The following is a 13,332-nucleotide window of genomic DNA, read 5'->3' on the forward strand; positions in this document are numbered from 1 at the left end:
CTCAGGCATGCAAACTTGAAGAAACTGGGCTGTGGCTAAATGCGATGCTCAGCTGAATGCACGCTTAAATAAATGAATGAAGTGTGCATAGGGTGTAACACAAGGAGATACTTACGCAGGCAGGTTTTAGCCATTCCAATGAAAAATGTTTCAGAATCATCGTGAAAGCCAGGCTAGGTTGGAGAATGAATGGGAGTGAGAAAATGGAGCAATCAGCATGGCTTTTGTTTTCCTAGAAGTTGAGTGTGAAAAGGAGAAAGACAGCATAGTAACCACTTAGTTTCAGCCATACCACTCCATGGCATGATCCGCACTCTCCTCTGAAGTCTGATTTTTTCACATTCATCCTGTCTCCTAGAGAAGACCCTAATAAAGGGTCCTTTCCAGCATCCAGCTCTCCATTCCCCAAGTGCGTTGGGCCATGTCAGACCATTTCCTGAGTTAAGCTTAGTGTAGCTGGGGAGACAAGTAAAAGGGACAGGCCTGCAAACATGGAAAGAAAGGCGGGGAGGTATGCTATGGACTAGACTGTATCCTCCCCAAAAACCCTATGTTGAAGCCTTAATCCCCATTGTGACTGTGTTTGGAATTAGGGCCTCTTAGGAAGTGATTTCCTTAAAGAAACTTCAAGGATCACTTGAGATTAAATAAGGCCAGAAAAGGAGGGCCCTCCTCCAATAGGACTGGTGTCCTTATAAGAAGAGGAAGAGACACCAAAAGGAAAGGCTATGTAAGGACACGGCAAGAAGGCAGCCATCGCGAGTCAAGAAGAGAGGCCTGCTGGCACCTTGACCCTGGATTTCCAGCCTCCAGAACTGTGAGAAAATAAAATTCTGCTATTTAAGCCACCCAGTCTGTGGTATTTTGTTATGGTAACCTAAGTAGACTAACATAGGATGGTTAAGAAAAACAAATGCACAAACAAACCTACAGTCATCCTTGGTTATATACAGGGTATTGGTTCCAGGACCCCCACAGATATCAAAATCTGAGCATACACAAGTCCATACTCAAGTCCTGCAGAACCCATGTGAAAAGCCGGTCCTCAGGTTTTGCATCCTGGGAATGCTGAATTATCTATTCGCTTTGGTTGAAAAAAAAAAATCCAAGTGTAAGTGGACCCTTGAAGTTCAAACCCGTGTTGAACTGTACAGTTCAAGGGTCAACTGTAATAACAAATGAGGGAACTTGCACTTTGTAGTTTTCTTTACAATTTTGGGTAGGTCTGGCTCTAATGGCATAAGTTGAGAGGGAAAGGGAGAAGAGGAGTATGTGACATATGTCAGTCTGTCACAGCACAGGACACTGGCTCCCACCGGCCACACCCTCCCACCCCATCCCTATTCGCTGTCCTCCACTCCCTGGGCTTCTTGGCTGGTGGTCAGCCTGAGGCAACTACTCTGCCTCAAACAAGGACAGCTGTTGGAGTCAGGAGCTCTCTGCCTTAACCTTGGGTCACTTCATAGTCCTCTCAAAGGTTGCTTAGTTTTAAAATATCCCTGCTTAGATAGCTAAGGTTCCGTGGTGGGACTTGTGGATTTTTTTTTTTTCCTTCTGATTTATGCTAGGATCAAAAGAAGCTTTAGAGTCTTTCCTGTTGTTATCGACCCAGTGAGATGGGCTCTGCAGCCAGAGGCCTCGCTGTGATCCGCCAAACGCCAGGGATTAGGGAAGATTCCACAAGAGATTTGAACAGCACCCAGTGAGTACACCTTGCATCCGTCTTTGAAAGTATATTATGGACCCAAAGTGGTGTATCACTCACAAATTCTTCCCCCTCCTTTTCTTTCTAACCTTAGGGAAGCAAGACATTAATTAAACAGTTGAGCAGCTCAAAGGCTTCTTTTCAGCAGCAGTGGCTCACGTGGCTGCTTCTCATATGGACAGGTTGCTGCTGCCAAGCGGGGGTAAGGGCGGGCAGCACTTACAGGGAGTGCTTGTTTAAACAAGGCCAATTTCCAGCCTACTTTGCAATGCAAATACTTTCAAGAGCATCCCGATTGCTCCTCAGAATTAGCTGGAATAAAGACACTTAGGAGGGATGTAGCTTGGTTTGTTTCCAACCTTTTCTTCTTATGGCTAAAACCACTTTCTTCAGATTATTCTTTGGCTTTGATGGTTCAGAGTTTATATAAGGAAAATCATTTTATTCTACAAGGCGAACAGTTTAAAATGGGAATAATTTAATGTTGTTTTTGTTTTGTTTTGATTTTTAAAATAGTGTCTTTTAAATGGGCCTTTTAAAACTGTATGCCCTCAAAATGTTATTTTTGTGTGGCCAATTTCAGGCTTCTTGGGCTCTTGGTCATCTTGAAGCCATCCTGCTTGCAGAAGCCGGTGGGAGGCCAAAGTGGTCTTAGCATTTCTGTGTCTGGCCAGGTGCCTGCCAAGCCCAGTAAGCCCTCATTAAATAACCCCTTTGGTGAATTATTTATGGTGCAATTGAATTAATTTTTTATCTTTAATTCACACCCTAAGATGTTGGTTTGGCCATTTTGTAAATATTTGTCACAAATGGATATTTGTCCTGTATTCATTTGTTAGAAGTTCAACCAAAAAGTGTTACCATGTACTAGATTATTTTCTCTGGTTAATTTTAAGTTATTACTAAGTTAATACCCTTACATATTACTAAGATTGTCAACTTTATGATAGTTCTTTCAGCAGTGATTCTCAAACTCCTAAGTACAGTGAAAGAGGCACAGTTTTTTGTGTCAAGCTTAGTAATATTTTTAGGTGTACTCCTCAAAAAAAAAAAAAAAAAAAAAAAAAAGGCAGGCCTGGCGCGGTGGCTCACGCCTGTAATCCCAGTACCTTGGGAGGCCGAGGCGGGTGGATCACGAGGTCAGGAGATCCAGACCATCCTGGCTAACACGGTGAAACCCCATTTCTACTAAAAATACAAAAAAATTAGCCGGGCCTGGTGGCAGGCACCTGTAGTCCCAGCTACTCAGGAGGCTGAGGCAGGAGAACGGCGTAAACCCGGGAGGCGGAGCTTGCAGTGAGCGGAGATCCGGCCACTGCACTCCAGCCTGGGTGACAGAGCAAGACTCCCTCTCAAAAAAATAAATAAATAAATAAAAAGCATTCTGGGGTATTTCATTAATTCTTTCACTCGTATATTGACACAAGCATTTTTTAAAACGTTTGTGGAAGTTTTTTTATTGAGACAGAATTGTACATAGTTATGGGGTACATGTCATATTTTGATACATACATACAATGTGTGATCATTACATCAGGGTAACTGGGATATTCATCACCTCAAACACTTAGCATTTCTTTGTATAGAGAACATTCCAAATTCTCTTTTCTCGTTATTTTGAAGTATACAATAAATTATTGGTAACCCTAGTCACCCTACTTTGCTATCAAACGGTAGAGCCTACTCTTTTTTTTTTTTTTTTGAGACAGAGTCTCACTCTGTCACCCAGGCTGGAGTGCAGTGGCACGATCTCGGCTCACTGCAACCTCCACCTCCCAGGTTCCAGCCATTCTCCTGTCTCAGCCTCCAGAGTAGCTGGGATTACAGGTGTGCACCACCACACCCAGCTAAATTTTTGAATTTTTAGTAGAGACGGGGTTTCACCATATTGGCCAGGCCGGTCTCGAACTTGTGACCTCAGGTGATCTGCCCGCCTCAGCCTCCCAAAGTGCTGGGATTACAGGCGTGAGCCATGGCGCCCAGCCAACTAGAACTTATCCTATCTAACCATATTTTGGGACCTTTGTTTTTTAATAGAGACAGAGTCTCACTGCATTGCCCAGGCTGGTCTCGAACTCCTGAGCTTAAGCACTCCTCCAGCCTCAGCCTCCCAGTGATAAGATTACAGGCATGAGCCACTGCACCTGGCCTAACTGTACCCATTAACCAAGCTACCAAACTCTCTTCATTCCCCTCTCTGTACCCTTCTCAGACTCTAGTAATTGTAATTCTTCTCTCTACCTCCTTAAGATCAACTTTTTAAGCTCCCATATGTCAGTAAGAACATGCAATATTTATTTTTCTGTGCCTGGCTTATTTTACTTATAATGTGCTCCAAGCTCATCCATAGTGCTGCAAATGGCAGGATCTCATTCTTTTTATGGCTGAATAATATTCCATTGTGTATCTACATCATGTTTTCTTTATCCATTTATCCATTATGTACACTTAGGTTGATTTCATGTCCTGCCTATTGTGAATAGTGGTGCAATAAACGGGAGTGCAGCTATCTCTTCAATATACTGATTTCCTTTCTTTTGGGTATATACTTAATAGTGGAATTGCTGGATCATCTGGCAGTTCTATTTTCAGTGTTTTAAGGAATCTCCATACTGTTCTCCATAGTGGTTGTACTAATTCATATTCTCACCAAGAGTGTACAAGGAGTGTTCCCCTTTCTCCACATCCTCACCAGCTCTGTTATATTTTGTCTTTTTGATAATAGCCGCTGTAACTGGAGTGAGTAATATCTCATTTTGTTTTTGATATGCATTTCCTTGAAGATCAGTGATGCTGACCATTTTTTCATATACCACACAAGCATTCATTGAGTAGACTCAGCTCTCCCATGAGAAACCCTTAATCTAGGGAAACACATAAGCAAATGATTACAAAATAAAGTGATAATGATGGCCATTTTCATAGCTTTTTTATTTATTAAATATCACCATTTGGTTGACTCAGTAGCATCTCATACACCTGATGGGCTGCAGCAGATATTGGCACTCAGACAAGCCAATCTTAGGCATCAGAGCCCCAAAAGTGGGGGGCACGTGATCCAAAAGATCACTAAGCAAATGCCTGTTTGTCCTTTGGAGTACTCAACCCTGATCAGTGCTGAATACTCAGTCACCAACTATGTGGAAGAGGCACAACCATGGCAGACAACAGGTCTGGAAAGAGCAGCACTTCTGGCAGGAAGTCTTACATCAAACGCAATGGTGGCCATGCCCCCAACAGCTCTGCAGGTGGAAGAATGAAGCCTTCAAGTAAGACCAAGGTCCTACTCTTTGAGGGCAATTCACCTTGGCCAAATCCCTCAGGAGCAGGGCCCTGTGGGGGTTGCAACTGTTCATGCAACACAACAGATTGGGCTTAAGCTGGCCAGGGCAGTGATGGGCTTGTTATCTTAACTGTAGTTGCCTGTGTCTCAAGAAAATGTTATCAGCTTTTTGGAAGAAACTTTCAAGAGACTCAAGTCAAATCCAAGCTGCCCTCCTTGTCTGTATATCCTGCTCTGTTTTCCCATTTGGGAAATGAAACCAGCAGCAGCTGAGATGGAGAAGGTTCTACACTCACTGGTTTCTCCACTCCTGCCACTCCTTCCTTTCCCCTCCTCTCTGTCACCCTGAAGAAATCTCCTTCTGGAATAAGGTGTCATTTATCCTCGTCACCTCCAGTATAGTTCTGTCAGATGCGGTGAGGTGCTGGATTAAGATTACAAGCAGGGGGAGGATTCTTGCAAAGAGAGAACAACATTCTGTTGACTAAGACAAGGGTCCCCTTGTCCCCCTGACCAAGAGGGCCTTCATGTTCCCTCAGTTTAACTGAACTTTAGGCAGGGTTCTTCCTAACCTCCCTTTTTTCTTAGAGCATTTCTTGTCATTGTACATTTTTTCTCCGCCCCTTTGAGATGTATGTAAATCTTTTCAAAAGCCTCCTGACAGTTTTACAATCCAGGAATGTCTTTCTCAAGGACCTGGGAGCCCTCCCTTTGAAATTTAATTATCAAAGGAGATGGCACCCCTGTCTCCCAGTCTTTGTGGAGGGTTTTTGTGGGAGTCTAAATTCAGCGGGACACTTTCCTCCAAGTCATAAAACCATCCCCTGTCAAAAGATAGAAGTTTATTAGCAAACACGAACAGCCTACGACCTCTCCACAACATCCTCTGGTATGTTGCACTAGCCTTTAAAAGCCTGTAAAAACTTTGCACCCTCTGCATCAGCAGCGCTGAGTTCACACTGAGTTCTAGTCCCTCTCCCCTGTTGCAATAACTTCGGATAAACTTCCTTGCCTGTTTAACTTTTCCAGGCAAGTAATTTTTTTTCTAATACTAATGAGAAAATTTTTGCTTTGATGCCCCCTCCTCACACCTCCAAAACCTGTCTCATTTCTTTGTAGCATTGGTCCTCAAACTTCAAAAAGCATGTCTTTTAATAACCTGGAACACTAGTTAAAACACATTTCTGAGGCTAGACACAGTGGCTCACACCTGTAATCCCAGCACTTTGGGAGGCCGAGGCAGGCGGATCACTTGAGGTCAGGAGTTTGAAACCAGTCTGGCCAACATGGTGAGACCCCGTCTCAATTAAAAATACAAAAATTAGCCGGGCATGGTGGCACACACCTGTAATCCCAGCTACTCAGGAGGCTAAGCAGAAGAATCACTTGAATCCAGGAGGCAGAGGTTGCAGTGAGCCAAGATCGCACCACTGCACTCCAGCCTGGGCCACAGAGCAAGACTCCATCTCAACAAACAAACAAACAAACAAACAAACGTTTCTGAAGCAGGAGGCCTGGGATGGGGCTTGAGAATGACATTTTCAACAAGTTTCCAGATGAATTGTGGCCGGTCTGGAAACCACACCTTTAGAACGACGTTAGCTTGTTTTTTGTGCAGACAATCTTAACTCCCTGAATTCCCTGTAGTTAATGGAGACTCTAGTACACCATCCTGCAGTGGGGCCATTTCCATAGCTGATGAAGAAGCTTTCTTTCCCACCATCTTCTTCCTCTCTTTTTCATACTTTTTCCTCTTTTGCTCTCTGGCTATACACCTTCCTTTGCTTTGCTTTCCTCCCCTTCCACCTCTAACTCACAGCAATTCTCTTCCCTCTTCCAACCAGCCTGTTCCAAAAAAAAAAAAAAGGCCCCTGTTATTCCTTAGGGTAGCACTTGTTTTTGTTTTTTAACATCCAAATCCTTCTTGGAGCCCCTTTGCACTCTGTCTCTGGGGAAGGCGGAGGGGGCTTCCCTCATCCTCCTTGGTTACCTAGCAACTTGTCTTCTTCCTGACAAGTCACCACCCTGCCAGGATGCCAGCTGATGCACACACAACAAAGGGAAAGTGAGCGGACACCACCACTCCAGTCTGCTCATAGAGGACCCTCTGCTCGTTATCACTCCAATGAGTGGCTTGCTACGGGCAGGTCCCCCAGATGCCTCTCCCCCCGTGAGCTGGCCACACTGCTTCTCCAGGGATCTCAGAGCGATGGCAGCTTGTCAAGTTCATGAGTCGCTGGGTATGTACTGGGAATTTCAGATTTAATCCCTAATTACATCCAGCTCATCACCTTTGTAATAGGAGCCATAATCATCTTTTCATTGTCATCTTTGAGTCACTGGGGCCGTGTGGAAAACTATATCCATATTCATGCATGTGTTTTCTATTTTGCTACTACATCCTCTTCCTTAGACTTCAAAATGAAGGGGGATTTTCTTTCCTCCTACAAAAGGCTTTATGAAAGAAAGTATTTGCTTGACACTTTCAAGCTTCCCCATTGACATCCTTTGTTTTTTCTCTATACATTCATAGATTAACTACTTTGGGCCCAGCCTTGGTAACCAACTTTAATTTGTCACGGAAAATGTAGATGTTTTTAGGTAGGGCTTATATAGTGAAAAAGTATGGACACAAACTCCCTTCCTGGACCAAATGAGGAAGGAAGATTTCTCAACTTCACTTTCTGTAATCCTAAAAGAAACAGTAGAATAGGAAAGGAGGAAAGGAGAGAGAGATAGAAAGAGAGAAAAATTAACTCCAAAGAAAAAGGCATTCATAGCAATAATACTTGTAACAGAGAACAATGGAAAACTACCCAGATGCTTGGCTGGGCACAGTAGCTCACGCCTGTAATCCCAGCACTTTGGGAGGCTGAGGTGGGTGGATCACAAGGTCAGGGTTCAAGACCAGCCTGGCCAACGTGGTGAAATCCTGTCTCTACTAAAAATACAAAAATCAGCCAGGCGTGGTGGTGCGCGCCTATAATCCCAGTTACTCAGGAGGCTGAGGCAGGAGAATTGATTGAACCCAGGAGGCGGAGGTTGCAGTGAGCTGAGATTGCGCCATTGTACTCCAGCCTGGGCAACATAGCAAGACTCTGTCACCCCCCGCCAAAAAAAGAAAGAAAATTACCCAGATGCCCAATAGGTAAATGGACAATCAGTATAGCAATGCAACAGAAGATAATTAGATCAATTTTATAAATGGCAGCCTATGTAAATGGACCATACAAATAATAGAGATAAGTATTTTAATATATATTTAAATATACACAAGCATGCAATATATAAATGTAACTGACATATATTTATAATATAATAATTCACGGGAAAGGAATCCAAGAGAGATTAAACACACTGGTTAGATTCATGCAAAAATACATTAGACTGTTCAGAAGAATTAAGAACAATATGTGAAAAGATACGAATAGTATAGAACTGTGCTGTCCAATATGGTAGCCACTAGCCACATGTGGTTAACTGAGTACTTGAAATGTGATTAGTCTGAATTGAGCTTTAAGTGTAAAACTGGATTTCAAAGATGTACTATTAAAATACATATATATAAAATATTTCATTATTAATTTTTATCTTGACTACATGTTGAAATGATCTTTTAAATATATTGGATTAAATAAAATATATTACTAGAGTTAATTCCACTTGTTTCTTTCTACTTTTTAATGTGGTTACCAGAAAATTTTAAATTACATATGGTGACTTGCTTTGTGGCTTGCATTGTATTTCTATTGAACAGTGCTGGTTTAGAGTTTAATGTTTACTAGATCCTTTGTTCTACAAAATTACCACAAAACTTCGTGCTTTGTTTGTATTGATGATGTATATGAGTTGTGGAATGTGGAGTGATTTGGAAGCAGTATTTCTGCACAGACCAATTCTAGGGTTGGTTTTTGCATACTATAATAACTCTAGACAAATAATGGAAATTGTGACTTCCCCAGGAAGATGGGGACTAGGGGGGAGTGAAGTATGGAGGAAGGGAAAGGAGGCTTGGAAAGGAAAGGAAGAAGGCCACATACTTGAGAGGTGATAGGGTCACTGAAAAAAACTAAATGTGTGGCTTGGCAAGAAGAGGAGGTGGCCTCCTTCTAAGATGTCTCTTGTCACTCTGAAGAAGACTTCCTTTCGAAACCAACTCTTTCCCATTGGGCAGTCAGCTTGGTCTCTTGAAGTTGAGGAAGGCCTTGCTCTTAATTGTCCTAGGAGAAAGAGCATATCCACTGAGATGTGAGTCAATGATCTGTCTTGGGGTGGGATTTATTATTTTCATTATTTGTGTGTTTGATTTTGTTGTTAGAGTTCCTTCCTTAGGACTGTTTGTTGCCCACGGCTTTTAACGAGTTGGATGGGGGTGGTAGTGTGCTGAACAGAGCAGTACTGATGCTGACGACAACACCACAGGAAACAGCAAACAGGACATGCAGAGCAGAAGACAAACTCATCTTCCCAACCAACCTTTAGCTGAGGACTAGTCAGGGTGTGTGACTATTATGTTCTAGTAGCTAGGAGAGTCCCAGCAGGTGCTCTTAGAGGCCATTTTGGAGAGGATGAAATAGATAAACTAGGCACATTATTCATCTCAGAGACTCTCTGGACCTGAGAGAGAACAGTAACTGTATTCAGGCCTAATTCCACAAGTGGCTGCCTTGGCGGCCACTCTCTTTACCGTGGAAAAATGACCCCCAGGTGGAAACCTGTTGAACTTGGAAAAACCTCTTTGTTTCCAAACAGAAAAAAAAAAGCACAATATAAAATAAAATATTTCTTCTTAAGAAAAAAAATTGTTATTCAACTACTATGTCCCATTTTCCCAATAAACATTAATCGAACTGCTAGTGGGCGCCATTCATCCATTTAACAAATACTGAGCCCCTAGTATGTAGAATATAGTGTAAATGAGACCCTAGACTCTGAAAGGTCCTGAATTCAAATTTTGACTCTACTATTTCCTATCTGGGTGACCACGGAAAATTACTTAATCTCTCTGAGCCTTTCTTCATCTGTAAAGAGGGGAAATAATTAATACAGCATTGTTCTGAGATTTAAATGAGTTAATACATAAAACAAATACTTTAAAGTACATCATAGGCCAAGTGTAATCCCAGCACTTTGGGAGGCTGAGGCGGGCAGATCACTTGAGGTCAGGAGTTTGAGACCAGCCTGGCCAACATGGTGAAACCCCACCTCTACTAAAAATACAAAAATCAGCGAGGTGTGGTGGTGCATGCTTGTAATCCCAGCTGTTCGGGAGGCTGAGGCACAAGAATCGCTTGAACCCAGGAGGCAGAGGTTGCAGTGAGCCAAGATCATGCCCAGCCTGGGCAACAGAGTGAGACTCTGTCTCAAAAACAAAACAAAACATGTTAAATGCTTACAATGTGGAAAATACTGGCACAGTGTAGGTGCCGTAAAAGTATTTGTGATTATATGCTAGCTAGTGTCTGATAAGGATACTAAGACCAGCACAACGCAAACTTTGCCCTCAAGGAGACTCCACCTGGTGGCCTTTCACACACACTACTTCACTGAACCTTCACAGCCAGACTGTGAGTTAACATTGTTAATCTGAGGTTCAGACAGATTTTTTTTTTTTCTTTTTTTGAGGCAGAGTTTCGCTCTTGTTGCCCAGGATGGAGTGCAATGGCGCGATCTTGGCTCACTGCAACCTCCGCCTCTCTAGTTCAAGCTATTCTCCTGCCTCAACCTCCCAAGTGGCTGGGATTACAGCCGTGCGCCACCACACCCAACTAAATTATTATTATTATTATTATCATCATCATTATTATTATTTGTACTTTTAGTAGAGACATGGTTTCACCAGATTGGTCAGGCTGTCAAACTCCTGACCTCAGGTGATCCACCCACCTCGGCCTCCCAAAGTGCTGGGATTACAGGCATGAGCCACCACATCTGGCTGGGTCAGATAGATTAAATTATCGGCCTGAGATCACACAAATAATAAATGGCAGGTGTGATTCGGAGCTGGTTTTTCTGACCCTAAGTCCAGGGCTCTTTATTCAACAGTATGCTGCCTTTTTAGTCTTCTAGAGGCTGAGTCTTAGCTCAGCCTGTGAAGCAGAAGTCTCTAACCCCAAGAGCCTTAATACAGATATTTTCCTTCTGGCAGTATTAGTTAGGGTGTCTAGGGAAGCAAGTAACAGAAAGTCCTGACTTACACATTAAGAAAAATTAATTATCTCACATTTTTACAAAGCCTCAATGTAGGTTGCTGCAAGGTTTGATGCTTTAATGACATCATGAAGGACCCAGATTCATTGCATCTCTCTGCTCTGCATTCCTCAACGTGTCAGCTTTGTGCCAGAGTCACAAGATGGCTACACTCCTCCAGGCATTATATGCAGATATAACAACATACCCCTTGGGCCGGGCGCGGCGGCTCAAGCCTGTAATCCCAGCACTTTGGGAGGCCGAGACGGGCGGATCACGAGCTCAGGAGATCGAGACCATCCTGGCTAACGCGGTGAAACCCCGTCTCTACTACAAAGATACAAAAAACTAGCCAGGCGAGGTGGCAGGTGCCTGTAGTTCCAGCTACTCAGGAGGCTGAGGCAGGAGAATGGCGTAAACCCAGGAGGCGGAGCTTGCAGTGAGCTGAGATCCGGCCACTGCATTCCAACCTGGGCAACAGAGCAAGACTCCGTCTCAAAAAAAAATAAAAATAAAAATAACCCAAAAGAAGAGAAGGCTTCTTCAGAAGCCTCCCAGGGGAACTTCACTCATGGCTTATTAGATCAGAGCCCCTCCTTAAACAAATCACTAAAAAGGAAAATGGAATTGCCATGAGTGGCTCAGCAAAATCATGATTTACCCCTGGATGGGAATCAGGGTCACCTTCAAAGAGCATATGGACATGTGAAGGAGCATAAACACAAGCACAAAATCAGGGCTCCACCATTGGTTGCAGAGGCAGTCGACAGTGTCTGCTACAAGTGACATCAAGGCTACATCTATCAAGTGGCATTACTTTAACAAATATTAAAAATAGGGTCCTCATCTCAGTTTAGAAGACAAATCTAAAATCTAGGTAGACTGAAGATAAGGTAAACGGTGACGTTTGCCACACTAGTGGTGAGGCTTTCATAGTTTTGCCGAAACCGGTTTTTATTTTTAGTGCTTGGTTGGGGTCACTGAAACTTCCAAGTTGTCCTAACCAGTTAAAATATTTTAAAACATTATTTGTGGCTGTTTCTCTTTGGGCAGGGCTTTTTGTTAATCACAGAAAACAGGGTGGAAGGTAATAACATATGCAAAGGGATGTGCAGCAATCAAAGGGAAATGTTATCCTTCCTAGGAGACAGGATTTATGGGATTCCTGGGTCTTTTTTGTGTCGATTGTTGAGGTCTTGACAGCCTTTCAATTGAGGAATACGGTCATGTCTGTTAAACTAATTGTAGCTGTTCACTCCACTATATAATTTTACAACATTTCAGCTTCAAATAGAATGGCTTCAATAAACATAAAGTAGACTGACACATCCCAGATTTCTGCAGTTTATTTTACACCAAGAAATTACATTTAGAGATTTCCAGACACATACTATAAATGAAAATTCAACAGGAAGTTTCTTTCATTTCCTCTAGATCCGACCTATATTTCAAAAATATATGAGTGGGCTATAACCAGGAACTTCTTCTCTTGCTCCCATTATTCATACTGTTTTCTGAAGAGTTTTTTTTTTTCCTCGTCTGTGACTCTAATGGCCATTAAGGGAATTGCAGACATTGGAAGACTATACAACCCTAAGTGAAATGAGTGAAATGGCAAATGTTATCCACGAGACGGCCAAATTGTATGGTTCTAGGCTACCTATATCCATAATATTAACAAGAAAAGCTAGACCTCCTCTGTGCTCTTAGCAGGAAGTAGACGACACTCATCCTTTTCCATTTATACAACCTTAGATTTTATTTATTTATTTATTTATTTATTTATTTATTCTTGAGATGGTGTTTCGATCTTGTTGCCCAGGCTGGAATGCAATGGCACGATCTCGGTTCACTGCAACCTCTGCCTCCTGAGTTCAAGCGATTCTCCTGCTTCAGCCTCCTGAGTAGCTGGGATTATAGGCGCCTGCCACCACACCTGGCTAATTTTCTGTATTTTCAGTAGAGACAGGGTTTCATCATGTTGGCCAGGCTGGTCTCGAACTCCTGACCTCAGGTGATCCACGCACCTCAGCCTCCCAAACTGCTAAGATTGTAGACATGAGCCACCGCGCCCAGCCAAGCTTAGATGTTTTTAATGTGAGCAGCCGTTTGGTACCTACCTCCCCAGGTCATATACTACCCATCTAAAAGAATA

General features: G+C 42.8%; 1 long non-coding RNA gene across 3 annotated transcripts in view; it reads right to left on the bottom strand.

Annotated features, from left to right (window-relative positions):
- Window positions 1-6,799: 6,799 nt before the first annotated feature.
- LOC108586097 overlaps window positions 6,800-13,332 on the bottom strand; it is a 51,192-nt gene continuing 44,659 nt past the window's right edge. For 2 of the 3 annotated variants that reach the window (XR_004182563.1, XR_004182561.1), the window contains one exon: window positions 8,631-9,208. This is a non-coding gene — a long non-coding RNA (uncharacterized LOC108586097). Of the gene's footprint in view, window positions 7,681-8,630; window positions 9,209-13,332 lie in introns of those variants that run through there. The other variant, XR_004182562.1, reaches the window with a different exon arrangement.

Source organism: Papio anubis, chromosome 3 (assembly GCF_008728515.1).
Source record: "Papio anubis isolate 15944 chromosome 3, Panubis1.0, whole genome shotgun sequence".
Classification (NCBI taxonomy): domain Eukaryota; kingdom Metazoa; phylum Chordata; class Mammalia; order Primates; family Cercopithecidae; genus Papio; species Papio anubis.